We start from the raw sequence: 20,438 nt of genomic DNA, 5'->3' as shown, positions 1-20,438 counted from the left end.
ATGGAAAGGTATTAAAAAACTATATTCTTACCTGCATAATGCATTGATCAATGTTGGAAGAAGAGAAAACTTACAAAACAGAATTGAAATTTTAAGGAGAAGAATGGTTGCTTTGGACCTTTTTCCTGCCAGAGTATTGTACGTGAACTAGAGAATTTGGGACAGGGTGAAAATTGGGGAATTTTGGAGAAAAGACTAAAAAGCCCATATTTTTTAATAAGTTGGCAGGGCATTTAAGTAAACTAAAAAGTTGGGAAGGGGCAGGTAGTATATTAGCAAGACCCTATATATATATATATATATATATATATATATATATCTGGCCTGCTTGACGTGTACAACCACAACACAAGAATCGCTTTTATTTGTTTTTACAAATTTTTGGCAACTAATTCCCAATTTTCCCCGCCTAAACAACTATTTCTGCCAAACAACGGCAGTTGTAAAGCAAAAGAAAAAGACAACTCCTTAATTTTCTTCATTGCCCTATGCCTCTTCCTTCTTTCTTAGAGTGAATAACGCATCGCCCTTTACACTGCTTTCTTCCCAACCGACATCCATCGCTACCATTGCTGAAGACATTATTACTGAAAGTATAATGAAACATCATCGACCGTATCCGACTGTCCCTAATACTGCTTACCTAGAAGGGCTCAACAACCCTTATGTAAAGACGCCATTATAAAGCATCCTCATAAGGTATCCATACTTTTTTACCTTCCCCCCCCCCCCCCCCCCTCCACATAATTTGTAATTATAGGTTACTTCTTTTATCAATTTCTTCTACTTTGGGCACAAATTGGTGTACTAAGTTATTTTAGATCCATAGAATTTTTTTAATGAATGTGTTCTATTTCTGAATTAGTTGAACTTCTTAAACCCCTCTCTCAATCATATATCTATTAACCTACTTACTGAGGCTGGTAAATTCCTAAGTGCAAGGAATTAGCCTGCTCCGTTCAACCCAGAAGGTTATTTTGACATTGCCAAAACATACACCTAAGTCAAATTCATCTTGGGGTAAGTTTGACTTATTGATTTCAAATTTTCTGTAGGTTTAGTGACATATATATTGCCTAAAAACTTCTATTATATGGTCTTACTACACTGGCTGATTTTTCTTTTTCCTATTTTGTTCTTTGTGGATATTGATTTAATAAATATGCATTAAATAGGATTTTGGAAAGATGATTAGCATCGGAGATTACTAACCAGCCAGTCTCTATGGAGTGTAGGCGATTCATCACGTTTGCATAAACCTGATTTCACTCTGCTTTCGGTTTCATTTATGTGTTTTGTCAACTTTCTGATTCATTATGTCACTGTTTTATTATCTTGGTGTTTGCTCACTATTTCCTTTGTTTGGTTATGTTCCTTTTTAAAGGAAATGGTTTCTATTTTCTGTTTTTCCTTTGGTTCATTCTCTGTTTCCTGATGTTTGTGTAATTTTCGTTATAAAAATATGTATTTTGATGCTAATTACTTGGATGATTAAATTGATGTCGTTAGTTATTAAGTGCATTAGTTTTTCTTCAGTATTCTTTCTGTATTTGAAGAAGCTTGCATTTTTTCTATTTGTAAAATTATTTTTGTGAATTGATATTCTATATATACTGAAGAAGGTTTTGCTTTGGTTTTCTATGCAATTCAAAAAGAGAGGTTTTTGGATAATTTTCCAACATGGAACATGCCCAAGAAACATCTAGATATCACCAACCTCAAATTCTTTCAGCTAGGAAAGGGAAGAAAATAAAGAGGAAAGTTCAGAAGAAGTTTCCCAAATGCCAAGTAATGAGGAACTAATAGAAAAGTGTCAATTGGAACTGAAATTCTTAATTTGGATCAAGCATATAAGGATCAATGTCATGAAGCATCCTTCATATATACATGAAGAACTTTTCACACAAGTTCTGGTCATTTCCATGAAGTTGAAGTTCATGGTAAGTTCAGCTTCCTTTCCTTCCATTGTAAAACAAATTTCTTTCTCTCTTCGCAGCTAGGATTATGTTATTTCTTATTTCCTGATTATTTCTTTTCAAGAGGTAAAACGAGGAGTAACCCTTTACCCTAAGGTTTTATTGTCACAAAGTCACTATTTTTTCTTTGTGTGTGTGTGTGTGTCGCATTGGGTAAGATTAGGTAATAGAAGTGGAATTGAAAACATTATCGGTAGATTTGGTCTGAGGTCAATTTGTGATGTTAATTGTGACATTCTCTTCGGCAGACTTAACTTCTCTATATACCCACAGCAAGTAATGCCTGCAGCGGTCAATCCTACGAGTCCCTTTTCCAGAGAACCTCACTTGGTTTTTTGCCAAAATTTCATCTTGATTTCAATGTGTGCATATGTGAAGGTAAGTCCATAACTTCATGTTTTCTCTTGGACAACCTAATATGATTATAACACCTTTAACGTTTGTAATCAACTTTGGTCTTTTGCTTGCTTTCGGTTTTAACTTTCTCAGCTTTCGAGTGACTCAAATTTAAAAGAAAGGTTTAAACCATAAATCTATATATAAGTATATAAAGTTAGGAATAGAAAAGGTGACGTGGCACCTTCCTATGCCCAGCAATTGCATCTATCTCTTTTCTCCTTTTTGGGGCAATTTTCACTTCCCCCCCTCTCTTTGTTTTTTGCCTATTTCTTTCATTTATTATTTGTGTGTGTTGCATAAGGAAAAACTCAACTCTCGCTTTTAATTTTTACCATCAAGTCACCAACAGTCGCTTCCTCATTTTCCTTCTATTCTTCATTCTCTCGTTGACCACCGATTATGGTGTCTATTGATGGGAACAAAGCGCCTCCATCTCTTCTCCTTATTTTTCCTTCTGTCATTGGTTTGTATTTCCTGCAAATTTTTCTCCCACTAAAGTGATTAACAGATTGCTATTTGCTTATCATCGACCACTTGATGATTATTCAACCCATTTTATGCATTTTGAAGTGCTGATTTTTAGTTAATCAACCCATATTATTTTTTCCAGTTTATCACTCCGAGGACTCTATTACAAACGTACTACTACTGATATCAGTAGTTACAGGTACAATATTCTTGCCTGTGATTACGTAATTTAATTTTTCTGCGGATTTTGTGTGTTTGTTAATTTTCTCTTACCTTGTTCCTTTGTCAGGAGATCCAAAAGGGATTCCTTTGAGTCACATGACTTCCATCTATGAAATTCTTTTGATAAGACCATTATAATTGGACAAATTAGGAGACTATACAAGTTTGAGATTATTTTTCTTTTGCCCTTTCATCTAATAGGTATTCTTGTGAAATAATTCTCATGAGAAGTGTTATTTTTGTAGTCCATGATATATAGTAAATGGTTAAGTTCAAGTAGTTGAATTCCTATGACATCTCCAGTAAAAAAAATTATATCGTGTAGTTTACCTTTTATGTATTCATTTGTCTATCTCATGGGGACATGGAGATGCTATACTCAACATTCGCTATTGTTTCTCAAACTATATTCTTTAGGCAATTCCGTATGGGAGCTCTAGAAGCGAAAATTTTAATGATAAGGAAAACAAGATTGTAAAACCCATAGATCCTCATAGAAGACATGTTAGAAAATACCCAGGACTTAAAAAAAAAAAAAAAGACACATTACAAAATGCTTACCCTCAAAGAACTTATAATGGAATTTCATGACCAATATAATAGCTACTTGGCAGATCATTTTTCCTTTGGGATAGGCTTTTTGTCAGACGTTCTATCAATTGGAGCCTATAATTCCTTATGGTTAACCGATAATTTTAGAGTTTAGAAATAATAACATGAGTTGGATACAATGAAGCGCACTATGAGACTCATTTGAGTTGATGGCAATTGAACTTTATGACAAAACTATTGATTTGTTAGTTCCATGAGGTTGTGGTTCACATGCTTCACAGTCTAGCAGATATATCTTTACTGAGTGACGAATTTGAAATTGCACGGAGAAGAAAGCCCAGATAATAGCTCTGAAATAGAAGTAGAAACAAAGCATGAGAAGGTGAAGCTTGAAATTCCTATTGAAGAAGAGGAGAATGTTGAATTGCCACATGACGATTGATCATTTCACATGGCAATGTGTTTATGATGTCTCGCCCAATTTACAATCGATCTGAATGTGAATTTCTCACATAACATGTTACTTTCTTCTGTAATTATTCCCTGGTGAATTGTTGAATTTGCCTTATCCCCCCACCCCCCAAATTTTTTTTTAAAGAAATTATGTCATATAATGCTGTAATTATTTCTTGGTGAATTGTAGGAAATTGGTTGTCATTCTTCTTAACACTCATAAACCACATTCTCTTTTTTGTACAACTTAAAAAAAACTTATAATTTTCTTTTACTTATACATGTATGATTCTGTAGCGTTTGTTACTGCATGCGCTTTATTACTCTTTGACTAATACATGTATATAAAAAAAACAAATTAATTCTATTTATAAATATTTTCATTAGAGTTAGAGCAGATATTATTTTTGTTATTAGATTTTATTTTTTAAAAACAATTTCTTAAGAAAAAGACACATAAACATTATATTTTCTATTTTTGTTTCATTAGATAGTAAATTTTTTGTACTTTAAATAAAAGCCCGAAATAAATATTAACACCCATCAAAAAAATAGAATACTTTCTGATGTCCATTTTCTTCTCAAATATTGAAGTCTAACAAATCTGTTGAAATCCATAAAAATTAAAGGAAATTTACTCTGTTGTCTAGTCAGTCCAGAGGTAAATTAAGTAGCTAGTGAATTCAGAATACCTTTTTATCAGTTCTTTGATTCTCCTTTCTTCCAAGTGCTCCAACTGCAAGGTGAAGGATTATCAAAGCAAGTTTATTAACAAATACATTTAAATAGACAAAAAGGAAGGATGAATTAATCACACACACACAAAAAAAGAGCGAAATTTGATACCCAGGAAATAACGTAGAAATATTTCATTTCCTCTAAATCTATTACAAGACGTCAAGACCTTTGGGTTTTTTTGGCATCTGCGTGACTAAGAGGAATCCATACTATTATCTTCATTTTTCCTTCTCTGTTTGTTCTCCATATAGTGAAAGAATTGCGTCTTCAAGTGAATTGGTATGGTGTATTAAGAAAATGGAAGAATGGATACGTTAGTGGCACAAAATGGAAATTTGAATCTATATAAAATATAAAAAAAGATGTAGGCAAGGTGTGGCAGATCTCTCTACATGGTAAATCTTTATTTATCTTTTTTCTCCAATTTTGACTCCTTTTTTTTCACATTTCTACCATTTATCTGCTACATTAAAAAGAAATTTAAGTGTCTTAAATTTCTAATGCGTTATGACATGATCCTTGCAATTCCGCTGTTACATTTTCTTTCCAAGTACCGCGGCTTTTAAGAACCTCCGTTTTAGGCAAGTCTAGTTGCCTCAGGCCTTTTCAACTACAAATAGTACTTAAAATAAGAATAGCATTTGCTATGACTCTTTCCTCTTTTTGTTTCCTATTTTCATTGATTTTAGTTGGAAATATTATGCTTTTGATCTTTGTTTGAGGCTTCCTGTTAATTTTTGTTTTTTCTCTTCTTCTTCTTCTTCCTCTTTTTTTTTTTTTTTTTTTTTTAGTTGTTGTTGTTGTTGTTTGCAGGTTAGTGAAAATTGTTCCATCGATAATTATCTTTTGTGAGGATTAACTTGCAACTTGCTTCTCCTTTCTCCTCCACACTTTTGTTTTTGTTTTTCTTCTCCTCTTCTCATTTCTTTCTTGATTTCAGGTAGTAAACTTCTTCTCATAGCAAAAATTATTTAATACAAATATAATTGATGCTCCGTTAGATGTGTCATTCTTTGAAAGATCAAGTGTATTTGTCTTCTCTGTTATCCTTCAGGTATAACATTTTATTTTTCCTGATGACAGTTTTATCCCTTTGAAATTATTAAAAATGGAGTTGTTCAAGAAATTATTATGGATACTTTTGAAAAATTAGGATCTTCCTCCCATGGATTCTAAATATTTTTTACATTATTTGAAATTTATAGAGTTGGAATTCAAGATGAAGTTGTGTTTGGTTATACGTTTTTTAAAGAGTACTTGGAGTAATGTCATGCTTGAATGTACTTAAATATAACTTCAAAAGTGAAAAGTGAGTTGGAAAACATGTTATAAGTTGTTTTCCGAAATTTTCAAACACTAATTTTCAAATAAAGTGAAAAATTATTCTGGGAAAGTGAATAATTCTTATGGCCAAACGGATCCTTCGTTGTTGAACATGAAAATTTTGTATATGATAATAAGGTTCCGGGAGTTAGATTATTTGCAATTTATTTTAACATGTGAATAGAATTTAATTAAATTTTGTGAATTTTCTATATTGTCTATCAGTTCTTCAATCGATTTTTGAATAATAATGATTTTCTTTTCATCAATAAATGAAATCTGTAAGGATTGATGCTAATATTAAGCTGTACTGAGTATTGTTGATTCATCAATTCAATAGTGAATTGTTTATCTCCCTATATCCACATAGTCGATAAAAAGATCATTTTAAATCTATTATTGTACCGCGCGAAGTGCAGACAAATGTCACCACCCAAAATCGCTTAGTCGTGCTGGCATCTACTATTTCCCACCTTGGTAGGCGAACCCTTCCCTTACCCAACATATAATCTATCAATGCGGAAGAATAATATGAATGTTGATAAGCCTCAAATATCATATAAAAGTGATAAGCGCGGAAATATATAAACTGCTCAAGGCATCTGGTCTGTATCAGTTCAAGAGCCACAACTTACTACATAAGTCTAAACAAATAAGTACGAATATCTGAATATTGTCATACAAGGCTCATAACACAATGAGGAATACTATCCAGAAAGTAAAAACAGATATAATAAGGAATGGAAACTCGGGCAGCAGATGCGCAGTAGCTCACCCTAAGTCTCTAACAACAACGTCTCGGACAACATTCTCGAGGATTAGAACCTGTCACACACTCTACATCCCGAAAAGGAATGTAGCAAGCAGCATCAGTATAAACAACACGTACTGAGTAGGCATCATAGGCCAACAACAATTAGTTCGCATAGATAAAAGAAAGACATAACAAGTAGGCAATTAAGCATTCCACAATGTTAATGAATGATTAGAATCATAGTAAGTCTCCGATAATAGCAGTCATAGCCTAGGTGAAGCTTCTACTCCCCAATTTAGCAAGTCCAGGCAAGATTTCAAACCCAATCCAAGTAAGGTTTCACAACACAGTTCGAGATTAGCATCACAAGTATAGAAGATCAATAGCCGAATCATAGTCTATGGTGAAGCACCTAAACACAAGTCTGCCAAATTTCACACAATTCCTCAAAATGATCACAAACACAAGTACAACACACGAATTCGATCAATAGATGCAAAATGAGATGATAATGATGAATGCATAGGTGATGCAATGATACACACACGTTTCTGACAGAATACTTCCACGCCTCAATAGTCATGACCCATGGGGACCCGCGAAGTCCATGTACCTGCTGCGGCGCACATCCCGATCTATATATATATATATATATATATATATATATATATAAACTTGCAACCCGGTCCAAGATAGGTTTAATATATGCTGCGGCAAGCAACCCGATCCAATATATGTATAAAATATGTTGCGGCGCGCAACCCGATCCAATATAAGTATAATATATGTTGCGGCGCGCAACCCGATCCAATATAAGTATAATATATGTTGTGGCGCGCAACCCGATGTAATATAAGTATAATATATGTTATGGCGCGCAACTCGATCCAAATACATGAGTATGAATGCATGAATGATATCAATGCCAATGAGAATCTACCAATATCAGTTGTGCCACACATGGACACATATCACGAGAATCTATCAATATCAATTGTGCCACACATGGACACATGTCACGAGAATCTATCAATATCATTTGTGCCACACATAGACACCTATCACAATATCATGAATAAATCTCATCCTTCCTCTTTACAAGACAGTACGCAATAAATGAGAGATATGGGTTCACAATCATGATAAAGAAACTCAACCTCGAGTCTAGTATCACATATGTGGCGACAAGCCAATAGATCATAATAAGGCAACAAGCCACAATCAACAACAATACCAAGTGAAATCATATCAATACCAATCGTGCCACACATGGACACATATCTCAATGAGGCAGCTAAGTATCAAATCTAGTACCATACTAATTACAATTCCAGCCTAATTTCATTATACTCCCCTTTTTGATGATAAGTGAGATGTCAAGAGAGAGATGAACGCGAATACAAGTCTCAAAGATCGCAAATATGACGATAAGCCAAATCACAATATAACGAAGCAACAAGCCCACATATCAATCAACAGTACCGACCTAAGAATATGCATCCCAACTCCTTACCCGAAGGCTTAACAAGCTTTCCCTGTCACATCTACTTCTACATATGTTTCACTAACCAAAGACAAGCCGTAACCCACCTGGCTGCCGAGCTGGAGTCACGAACCATCAAATCTGTGGTTTGCCTCTCCGAAGAACCTCCAAGTACTCAAAGTCTACCCATAATCGAACCCTAAGTTATAAAATAGAAAGAACAGTACCCATATTTCTAGGCTATCTTTCAAATCAAAATTAACTATGGGAAAAAAGGGAAAACAGGCCCACAAGGGTAAAGCGGGTATTTCGAAAGAGAAATTGGTAACCCAACATTCTAGAAGTTCAATCCTACTATTCAATTGCTAGATTAACTCAGTGTTAGGCCAATTTCATCATTCAAGTCAAAACCCCCAATTTGGGTATAAACCCTAACTCTCAATCTTTCGATTCATTAACATAAATGGAAGATTCAAGCCTATTAGTTACTAAATCTTCAAATTCCATACTTAGATTAGTCAAATCCACCAACAATTCTCATTTAGAAAGAATAAAACTCAAATAATGAAATAGAAATCAAAACCCATCTTTCCTCTTAAGTTTTATAGAAATTCTAGCTTAGATTCAAGCTTAGGAAAGGTAAATGAATTATTTTCTAGGTTCGAGAACTTACCCACAAGAGAAATCAGTCAAGAACTCCTTCAAATTGACTCAAAAGATGCTTAGGAACAATAAATGAAGTGATAGGAAATGAAAGATTTAACTAGGCATTAAATAAGATTCTGGTCCCCGACGTTCGCTGCAGCGATAGGCCGTCCGCTAGACGAGTCCGCCACAGTGGCCCACCTTCGCTATCACGAATCTGCCATAGTGGATCCTCGTTCTTCGTGGCGACTCACCACAAAACTCCACACACTCGCCATAGCGGACCACGCCTCGCTACAACCGATCAACTACAACGTAACTGGTGCCGCTACCGCGAACACCAGACACCAGAAATCTTCTGATTTTTCACTAACTCAATCCCAAAACTCCGACAATCACCTGAGGCCTCCCAGATACAAAGCAAACATGTATTCTCACGTAAAAACATGCTACGGACTCACTCGCTGTCTCAGAATTTCCAACGGAGGTCTATTTGACCGGGTCAACACCCAATGGCCAAATACTAACTTTAGAAACAATAACCCGAAATGCTCTAAAGTGCCTTGGGACCGAAACGAACAATCCAAGAAGTCACAATTGACCATCCGAACCTCTCGGAATCGACATATTTTCAAAAAAGGTCCGTTTACTAAAAAGTCAACTATTGGTCAAATGTTTTTCACTCTAAGGCTCTATTTCACAAAAGTCAATTTCACAAAAGTCATCATAAATCTCGCCCGATCCCCTCGGGAACCGTACCACCCATTTTTGCTGGTCAAAATCGAACTAATAGGGCCCGGGGAAAGGTCAACGAGGGCAAATGGGTCAAAAGCGCTATAACGACCAAACGATTCATTACATCAGATACCAGTTAAACAATCGTTCATCCTCGAACGAAGAAAGAGAGTACGGAAGCTGACGGTAACCAATGAATTTTTAATATGACAACACGAAAGCCTCCACGGCAAGAAGTATGCCAAAATCACTGCCCACTCACCTTATCAGTCAAAACTTCCTCTAACTTAGCTAAAAGACCCAATTTCCATATTTCTATACTCGAATTTTTCTCACAACTGTTTCCCGAATATAAGAACTGCTTTTGTTGGAATTCTCTGATTCGATATAATCATACTTCTGAACTCGATTAATAGGTCTCAAAAAAATTTCTCAAAATAGCACAACCTTTAGATCTAGACACTGTCACGCCCCAAACCATGGCCTGGATGTAACATGGCACTCGGTGCCTTACTGCATGTGACCGAACGGACCACATGGCTTGCTGAATCATCATGAAGGATAACATGAGCGGAATATAAGATAAAACATGATGAGCCTTAATAAAACATGAGAAGTCATAATATTTAATAAAATACTTGTATAAAACATGAATGTGGAATATCGTAAACTGAGCTACGTGAATGCTGAATATCGTAAACTGAGCCAGAGATGGCTACATAACTCTAAGGTTCTGACATAACAGACTGACTAGTCTATGAAACCTCTATTATGAATCTGAACTGTAAAATATACTTGCTGGGACAAGTCCCCCAGCGTACCTTAACTCGCTAAACATGACATGAAAATAAATAAGGATAACACCCCGAATAAGATGGGGCTCACCAACAAGCTGATAAGAGCAAATCCTACTGAGCAGATGTATCGTCCTGTAAATCTGTACCTGCATCGTGAAATGCAGGCTCCCGGACAATAGAAAAGGGACATTAGCACATTGAATGTACTGGTATGTAAAGCAATTGAATGGAATAACATGGCACATGATAAGAGCTGAAGCTGAAACTGAAACTTGGTCATGAACATGGACATGAATACATACATCTATATAACATGATTAAAAATATTTGTGGGAGAGCATTAGTATAACCGACATGTAGCCCCCATGTTAACACGTGGCGTCTGATCTTTGCCCGATCAGCTAAGCTGTCCTGTACCCTGTCGGGGTACAAGATGTGAACATGACATGAATGGATCCAAATCCCTGAACGGAGAAAAATATGAAGGTATCGTCCTAAACATGGGCGGAGCAATCCTTATCCTACACTAGCAAACGTAGTTTCAGGTATAAAACCTTCTCGGTAATCTGTGCAACTCCTGAAACATAAACATGGATATAGTTGGCAAAGAAGCCATGAGTCATAAAGCATGACTTGTAGTTTAACATGAATATAGTTACATAATATACTTGCATGAAAACGTAGACATGTAGGATATTTCATGAAAATAAGCATAACATGTATTACTTGCATGTAAGAACCCATGGAATGAAAAGTATGGTTTTTCATAGATTACGAACAGATTCTTAATAACCAAAGTGGAATATCAAGAATACAATAACGAACTATTCATAGAAACATGGTATATTATAGTACATGGACGTAGGGTTATCATAAACATGGTTAGACCTTTAGTTTGATATAATCTTATATTTTTATGGAAGAACGTGGCATGGGAAGAATAAAGATGTTCCCAAACGTAGATAGAAGCCCTACATACCTGGTAACGCTCCAAACTTGTAATAAAAATCTGAACTTCGAAGAAGAATCCCAAAGCTTAATCTTGAATCCTTTAATTGGGTTTTCATGAAAACCCTAGTTTAGAAGCATTGAATTCTATTTATAGATCATAGATACATGTTAGAATTCACTTGAAATGATTGGAATAGGCTTACGTTGATGTTTTTTAATGGTGGGAAGAGAGAACCTTCGTGTCAGGACTTGGCAATATGAAAAGTGAGAAATAAAACTAAAGTCCCGTATTTATACTATTCACTGAAGCGGAAAATGTACGGGTGCAAAGTATGTCCCGTACTTTGAAGTACGGCCCGTACCTAAAATGTCAAATTCCAGTAGCTGGGCTAAAGTCACCCGAGATGTACGGGACGAAAGTGCGTCCCGGACATTTTGCCCGTACCTCGATGAAAAAATCCAGAAACTCCAACTTTTCCCAAGGCAAAGTGCGGCTTGAAGGTACGGCCCGTGCTTTGAAGTATGGCCTGCACAATTTGACGTAGCCCGCACTTTTACCGTCGAAATCAAGTTTCCAATTTCCAACACTTCTGTCTTAGTTTCTAAGTCCTGAATCATGAACGTAACTTAGTAACAAGGAACTGGGTGTTACCGACACAACCATAGCCCATCCTGAACTAGTAACATCTTCTGATTCCACTAACCTTTCTTTCACCCTTCTAAAGTCGTTCTTCGCACCACGATTTCTTAAAAACACATAAACACAAGCCCCAAAACCATGACTTACTCTTTGGCAGAAAAGAATTCTTGCTTTATCAGAGCAACTCTAAGCAATTCCATCAAACTGATCTTACTCATAGCCCACTTCGCTAGTTCCAGGTCTTCTTAAACCTTCAAATCACAATACAGGAAGCATACCACTGAATACCTCACCGAGCGAAGTCCGTAGGAAACCATCTAATCACTCTAATGACTCTTGCAACCATAGTACCTCCTCAAATCATTACCAAGTACCGACATAAGACATTACGTATGTTCGAATAGTTTCTCTCGGTAGGATATCATCAAGTCCACTCGTAAACCCTGATAAAGATCGATAAACTTATCATATCTCAAATCTGAACTGAAACTCAACGGATCCGTGAAGGTGATTTACTGGGAAACCAAGTCCTCCTGGAAATATAAACATAGTCCATCAAGTTCTAATCGAAAAATTCTGACCCGGAATGAATACACAACCCTTGAATATTACTATTAGTTATTCGAACTAACTCCAACTTTCCGAAACCAATCAAGTCCTATCACACATCGGTGGCTGCCATTTCTAATTTGTTCCTCATGCATAATCAATCAAATCTGTCACTCGACTACAAAAGCTGAGTCCCATCTAAGTTGTCAACTTAGTACTGAAGAACTGGACCTCATGATTGCAATCTTCATGTTTGTCAACCCTTACCCAATACGCAAATCTAACACAACCTCGTACTTTTCATCGCAAACCTGTAGCGTCATATAATACCCCTTTAACCATCAAATATCTTATTATAACACCTCGATACGTCTATCACTATTTCGAAAGCATCAAATCTCGCGATCTCTTGCGTCAACCTCACATAACTATTCCCAAGCCTTTAATATTCCAAAAATGCTGACCCAAGCTATCCAATCAGTAATACCCATAACATAATACGCTTCCACGAATACGGTCTCATCTAAAAAATATAACTCTAGCCCTCATATAATAGGTATTTCCACAATTCATTTCTTTTAAAGCGCACTAACTCATCCATTAAAGAGTGTTACAAAATATCCAACTGTGTACCACATAAGCCACTTCCATAAGCCTTAACATGTCGGTTACCTAAAATTTGTTCCTCACTAGTCGTTGATCACGAAACCTCACGAAACTCGGTCATAACACTTAGTCCATTTCTCTAGACTTCCTCCTTTAAGTGTACTCAACAATCACATCCCATCTAAAATATGCTAGAAAACAACACCACAATCCATACTGATTGTAATGACCCGTTTGGTCGTTATTGCGTTTTTACTGTTTTTGCCCCCGTTGACTCGCCGCCCAGCCTTGTTAGTACTATTTTGATCTAGGGGGACCGGTGGCACAGTTCCCTAGGCATCATTTTGGGTTTTTGGAATGACTTTTAGAAAATTTAGTCTTAAAGCGAAATCATTTAACTCGAAGTTGACTTTCGGGTATACGTGCCCGTAATCGAATTCTGACAGTTCCAATAGGTCCGGACGGTGATTTATGATTTAGTGGTGCCATTGGTTTGGTTCCCGAAGGGTTCGGGTTTGATTTGGGTCATGGTTGAGAAACTAGTTAAGTTAGAATTGGAGTTGACCACGGTCAACATTGGGTCAAGATGATCCCTCGTCGATGTTTTGAAAGTTCCAATAAGTTTGCATGATGATTTTGGACATGTCCACAAAGTTTGGTTAGATTCCGATTAATTTTGGATAAGTTTGGGTTGTATGGTGATTGTTTTCGATTTTGACGTCGATTTGAGCATAAAGGGTATCATATTGAGCAAACGGCCTTTGATTCGTGTTTCGACCTAACCATTATATCCGTATCATAATTTTGGAACCATAGCAACTGAAATCATCAAGTTTTGACATCGTATGAGGAATTTATGTCATTTTACTATTACGAAATTGCCATTGAATTCATATTTAAAAGTCTGTACTATTCCAAATATTGAAACCAATATATCTCCTTCATTATAAGGTCAAATGGAGTGATTCAAAAGCCTAACTTGACTGGAATTTCACAAGAAATCCAATGGAGGCATCAAAAGCGAGTTTTGGGATCATTTGGCATAAAAAACGTGGCAGAACAGCTGGGCATTTTTGCTATTTAATGTTGTTTGGGTTTCTCATCTTAAAAAGCTTGGGAGAATTCAAGGATGTTCTTCAAGTTTCTTTCATGGGGTAAGGTCTAAACCATAATCTAAGTATTTTTCTTTGATTCATTCCCTTGGTTTTAGCTTTAATCCATGATTTCTAAAGTAGGAAATTGAGGTTTTTCATGCGGTTGTTTAATGGGTCTTTTCGAGAAGTTCATAAAATTGGTTAGACTTCCTAAGTTGCTTTAAATGATGAAATTGATTGAGTTTATGCTAGATTATGATGTATCTAAGGTTGATAATCATATACCTTCCATTATTAGTGTTGAATTCTTGAATTTAAGAGTTAGGGTTTATATCCAATATTGGGGGTTTTGCTTGGATTTCAAAATTGGATGAATCCTTGAGTTAATTTAGCAATTAGTTGATGCGTTTTGATCATTTAGTGTTTAATTGGATAATTTATCCCGAAGTTCCTGTTTTGCCCTTGTGGGCCCCGTTTTCCCAAATTCTAGGGTTGGTTTTAACCCAATTTGAATGATAGCAAAATAGGTATAGATCTTTATGATTTCTAATCTAGATTTCGAATACGAATAGACTTTCTTGATCTTGAGGCTCGAGGAAAGGAAAGGCTGAGGTATGATTGTTGTGATAATGCTGTTCGGCCTTCCAAGTAGGTTATGGCTTATCCTTGGTGAGACTTCGTGTAGCGAAGTATATATTTAGATGATATTGTCAGAGACAACATGTAAACCTTCGGGTATGAAGTTGGGTTGGATATTGTCTTAAGTTGGGCCCTGTTGTGTGATTGGAGCTGTCACGACCCAACTTGACTAAGTCGTGCGGACACTTACCTTTCCCACCTCGGTAAGCGAACCCTCAACCCAACGATAAATAAGGACATAAATAATTAATCAAGCAAGCGGAATAGAAATATTTACGTAAGTCTCGCAATAATATATAATCGAAATAGTGCGGAATAAAAAAATACTCCAGGGTCTGGTCTAAGTCATACAAGAGCATTTAAAGGAAATAATACAAGTATGGAATATAATAATACATCAATCTGCCTATGTCTCTGAGTAAAAAAGTAAGACTTAATAATAAGAGGAGTCTTCAAGGCGGCGAACGACTCGTGCTCACCCTGAAAACTCGATGCTACGCCGAAGGCGACTATCGCCCACGGGAGACAGAGAAGACCCAACTCGATACTGCATTCATAAAAGAATGCAAAAGAAGTGTAGATTAGTACAAAACCACAGTACTGGTAGGTATCATAGGCCGACTAAGTGTAGCTAACATAATTCAGACAATAAAGCAAGATAGACAGATAAATCAATAAGTATAAGTCAAACATAATCGAAACCAAGTACACATCATCGCCTAAGTAGAGTATCTAATCCCAAATGTGCCAAGTCTCAATATATCCAATCTGAAACTAACATCACAAGTAAAAATACCAAATCATCTCAATATAGGCCATGATGCAATACAATGCAATAATGTATTAATGCAATGCAATGCCATACAAATGCTGTGTACACATGTACTCTGGACGAAAATATCGACATCACGGTAGCATAACCCACGGTGACTCGCGAAGTCTTAGTGTCACTCGTCCCGGATCTTTGCCCAACAGACAGACGGGAATCGGATCTTTGCCCATGAGGGTTCTCACCGGTATCCCCCTGAGGGACCCGCGGAGTCTATGCACACACTCAATCCACGATTCCGGAACTAACATCGGATATCGGACTCTCACATCACTTGCATTTAAAAATCGAGCCCAGCTCATCACAATGTTTCATCAAGTACCAACAATGTATCAGCAGTATATCATGAGAGTGCGTGCATTACATGTATCAACATCAATAATCAGATCAATATCATAAGTACCAACAAAGGGGTATGTCAACAATATATCAGTGTCACAAGTACCAACATGGGTATGCCAACAATATCATGAAAAACTACACAAGTCATATAGATCTCTATCCTCGTACCAACGTCACCCGTAAGATACTACAATATCACAATCAAGAAGGAACAACAAATTCCAATATCTACTAATAGCACGTGGCATCAAGCCAACACAATAAAATAATCAAGTCACAACACAACGGGGTAGCTAGCCCCAATCACGCAACAGGGCCCAACCTAAGACAATATCCAACCCAACTTCATACCCGAAGGTTTACATGCTTTCGCCGACAATATCATCTAAATATATGTTTCGCTACACAAAGTCTCACCAAAGGTAAGCCATAACCTACCTGGATGGCCGAACAACAGCACTAATCAATCACTCTTTAGCCTTGCCCACCAGCTGAGCCTCAATATCAAAGAAGTCTAGGCATATTCAAAATCTAGATTAGAAATTATGAAGAACGATACTAATATTGCTATCATTCAATTTAGGTCAAATCTAATCCTAGAATTTGGGAAAACGGGGCCCACAAGGTCAAAACGGGAAATTTGGGAGTAAAATATCAAATTAAGCACTAGGTGATCATAACCCAACAACTAATTACTAATTTAACTCATGGATTCACCTAATTTCGAAATTCAAGCAAAAACCCCAATTTTAGGTATAAACCCTAACTCTTTGATTCAAGAATTCAACACTAATAATGGAAGATATATGATTAACAACCTTAAATTCATCAAAATTTAGTGTAAACTCCATCAATTTCATCATTAATAGGCCTAGATATAAAATCCATCAAAACCCACTTTTAATCTTCCATTACTAAGGGCTAACAAGGGAAGAGGAATCCTTAAGATAATTAGGATAAATGAAATAGCAAGAGGATTAGGAGAACTTACCACCAAGAACCTTCACCAATAATCTCCAAGAACAGTCCCCAAGAGCTCTATTTTCGTAATGGTTTTAAATGAGAGATTAATGGCTTTTAACACTTCATTAAATGAACTCACTGCCCATCACCCACTTTGGAGACGCTATGGCCGCCCCAGCAGTGCCGCTTCAGCAGTGCCTTGACCGCTACAGCTGTCAAACCTAAGTGCCATGGACCGCTCCAGCGATTAGGGGTGACCGTGCTGTTGCTGGTGCTTTGCCGCTGGGGGCACTAGACACAAGACACCAGACACCAGAATTTACCTAAGTTTTCACACTCCAATTAAATTTTTTGACTAATTCCCGGAGCCATCTGCTCACATACCACATACAGAGACACACATAAAAACACGCTATGAACGCGCTCGTGGCCTCAGAATTCCCAACGGAGGTCCGTATTGACCGAGTCAACGCCTGATACCTTAATTCCAATTTTCCAACCCAAGTCCCAAAATGTATCCGAGTTCATCGGGAACCGAACCAGATATACACATAAGTTCTAAATGACCATCTGGACATTTTGGAATCGAGAGATTTCAGAAAAAGGCCCGTTTACCCAAAGTCAACTTTGAGTTAACTCTTTTTCGCTTTTAGCCTATATTTTGCAAAAGGTCTCCCGAATCAAGTCTAGACACCTCGAGAAGTGTGTCAACGGTTCCCTCAGATCAAAATTGAGCTAACCAATGCTCAAAAAGGGGCAAAAATGCCAAAAATATTATAACGACCAAACGGGTCGTTACATCAGATATAAATCATCGCTCGTCCTCGAGCGAATAAGAGAAAAGGAGCAGGAAATACATGTATCAGTGAACAACTGGGGATATCGGCTACGCATGTCAGAATTGGTCTCCCAAGTAGCCTCCTCAATAGGATGGCGCTTCCATTGCACCTTCACAGAAGCAATCTCTTTCGACCTCGACTTTCAAACCTGCTTATCTAAGATCGCAATTGGCTCCTCCTCATAAGTCAAATTCTTATCAAGTAATATAGAATCCCAATGAACAATGTAGGTACCATCGGCATGGTACTTTTTCAGCATCGAAACCTGAAAAATCGGATGAATCCCCGCCAAGCCTGGCGGAAATGCTAACTCATAGGCTACATCACCCACACGGTCAACAATCTCAAATGGACCAATATACCTGGGGCTCAACTTGCCCCTCTTCCCGAATCTCATAACACCCTTCATGGGTAAAACCTTCAATAGAACCTGGTCACTAACTGCAAACTCCAAATCTTGGACCTTCCGATCCGCATACATCTTTTGCCAACTCTGAGCTGCCAAAAGCTTGGCCTGAATAACTCTCACTCTATCAAGGGACTCTCTCAATAGATCCATACTCCAAGGTCGAGCCTCGAATCCATCAAACTAACCAACCGAAGATTTACATATCCTACCATACAAAGCTTCAAAAGGCGTCATGTCAATACTCGAATGATAACTATTATTGTACGTAAACTCTACCAATGGTAAGCGCTGATCCCAATGACCACCAAAATCAATAACACACGCTCTCAACATGTCCTCGAGCACCTAAATGGTCCGCTCAGACTTGCCATCATTCTGGGGATGAAAAGCTGTACTGAGATCTAACTGGGTACCTAACTCCTCATGAAAAGCCCTCTAGAATCGAGAAGTGAAGATAGTAACCCGATCAGATACGACAAAAATAGGGACCCCATGCAATCTCATAATATCCCGAATGTACAACTTGGCTAACTTCTCCGCGGTATAGGAAACTTGAACTAGAACAAAATGAGCGGACTTAGTCAACCGTCAACTATCACCCAAATAGAGTCAAACTTGCCCAGGATCTTCGGAAGAACCACAACAAAATCCATGGTAATCCTCTCTCACTTCCACTCGGGAATGGGCATCCTCTGAGGCACACCGCCGAGTTGCTGGTGCTCATGCTTTACCTGCTGACAGCCACCATACTTAGCCACAAAATCAACTATATCTCTCTTCATCTGACGCCACCAATAGTGCTTTCTCAAATCACGGTACATCTTAGGCGCCCCCAGATGAATGGAATAGCGAGAGCTATAAGCCTCAGACAAAATTAACTGAATCAAATCACCAACATGAGGAAAGAACACGCGTCCCCTAATCCTCAAAATGCCCTCAAAATCAATCACGGCTTCCTTGGCCTCACCCCTCAAAACGCTATCTCGAATCTTGCTGAACTGAGCATCCTCAAACTGATGAGTCCTGATCCGATCCAATAAAGATAACCTCACCTCTACACAAGCCAAAATCCTGCCTGGGGCTTAAATATCAAGGCGAACGAAACTTTTGGCCAGAGACTGAACCTCTATGGCCAACAAACGCTCAGAAACAATCAAACAAGCTAAACTCCCTATACTCACTGCCTTGCTAGTCAAGGCATCAGCCACAACATTGGCTTTCCCGAGATGATACAAAATAGAGATGTCAAAGTCCTTCAGGAGCTCCATCCATCGATGCTGCTTGGAATTAAGATCACTCTGGGTAAACACATGCTGAAGGCTACGGTGATCGGTGAAAACCTCATACTTAGAAAACTTAGCAAACAAGCTATGCTTCTTCAATAACCCAAGAACAGAACGAAGATGGCTCTCATGCTCCTCTCTACTCTTGGAATACAACAAGATATCATCAATAAATACAATCACGAAGGAATCAAGGAATGGCCTAAAGATGCTATTCATCAAAGTCATAAATGCAGTCGGGACATTGGTAAGCCCAAAAGACATCACTAGAAACTCATAGTGGTCATATCTCATCCGAAATGCTATCTTTAGAATATCCTCCGTCCTGATCTTCAACTGGTGGTAACCTGAACGCAAATCAATCTTTGAAAATTTCAAAGTACCCTGAAGCTAGTCAAACAGATCATCAATACGAGGCATAAAGCACTTGTTTCGAATGGTAACCTTGTTCAGCTGTCGATAATTAATGCACATCCTCATGGTCCCATCTTTCTTCTTAACAAATAACACACCAGCACCCCAAGGGGAGACACTCGGTCTAATGAACCCTCTTGCTCAATAAATCCTGTAATTGCTCTTTAAGCTCTCTCAACTCGGCAGGTGTCATCCGACATAGCGGAATAGAGATAAGGTGAGTGCCCAGATTCAAGTCAATACAGAAATCAATGTCACAATCGAGTACCTCCGTGAACTCGCTCACAATAGGAATGGACTCAAGGGGTGGGGATGCAACAGTCGTGTCACGAATA

General features: G+C 37.6%; 1 long non-coding RNA gene across 4 annotated transcripts; it reads left to right on the top strand.

Moving 5' to 3' along the window:
* Positions 1-360: 360 nt before the first annotated feature.
* LOC132034364 (uncharacterized) lies at positions 361-3,448 on the top strand. Of its 4 annotated transcripts, XR_009409058.1 has the most exons (4): positions 361-699; positions 937-1,020; positions 1,176-1,940; positions 2,225-3,448. It is a non-coding gene; the product is annotated as an uncharacterized LOC132034364 (long non-coding RNA). The 4 variants fall into 4 exon arrangements; XR_009409056.1 differs by having other exon boundaries at positions 937-1,940; XR_009409057.1 differs by having other exon boundaries at positions 361-1,020.
* Positions 3,449-20,438: the final 16,990 nt, after the last annotated feature.

This window comes from Lycium ferocissimum, chromosome 10 (assembly GCF_029784015.1).
Source record: "Lycium ferocissimum isolate CSIRO_LF1 chromosome 10, AGI_CSIRO_Lferr_CH_V1, whole genome shotgun sequence".
NCBI lineage: Eukaryota > Viridiplantae > Streptophyta > Magnoliopsida > Solanales > Solanaceae > Lycium > Lycium ferocissimum.
Note: the sequence above shows the minus strand (reverse complement) of the source record. Positions and strands in the feature narration are given on the sequence as shown.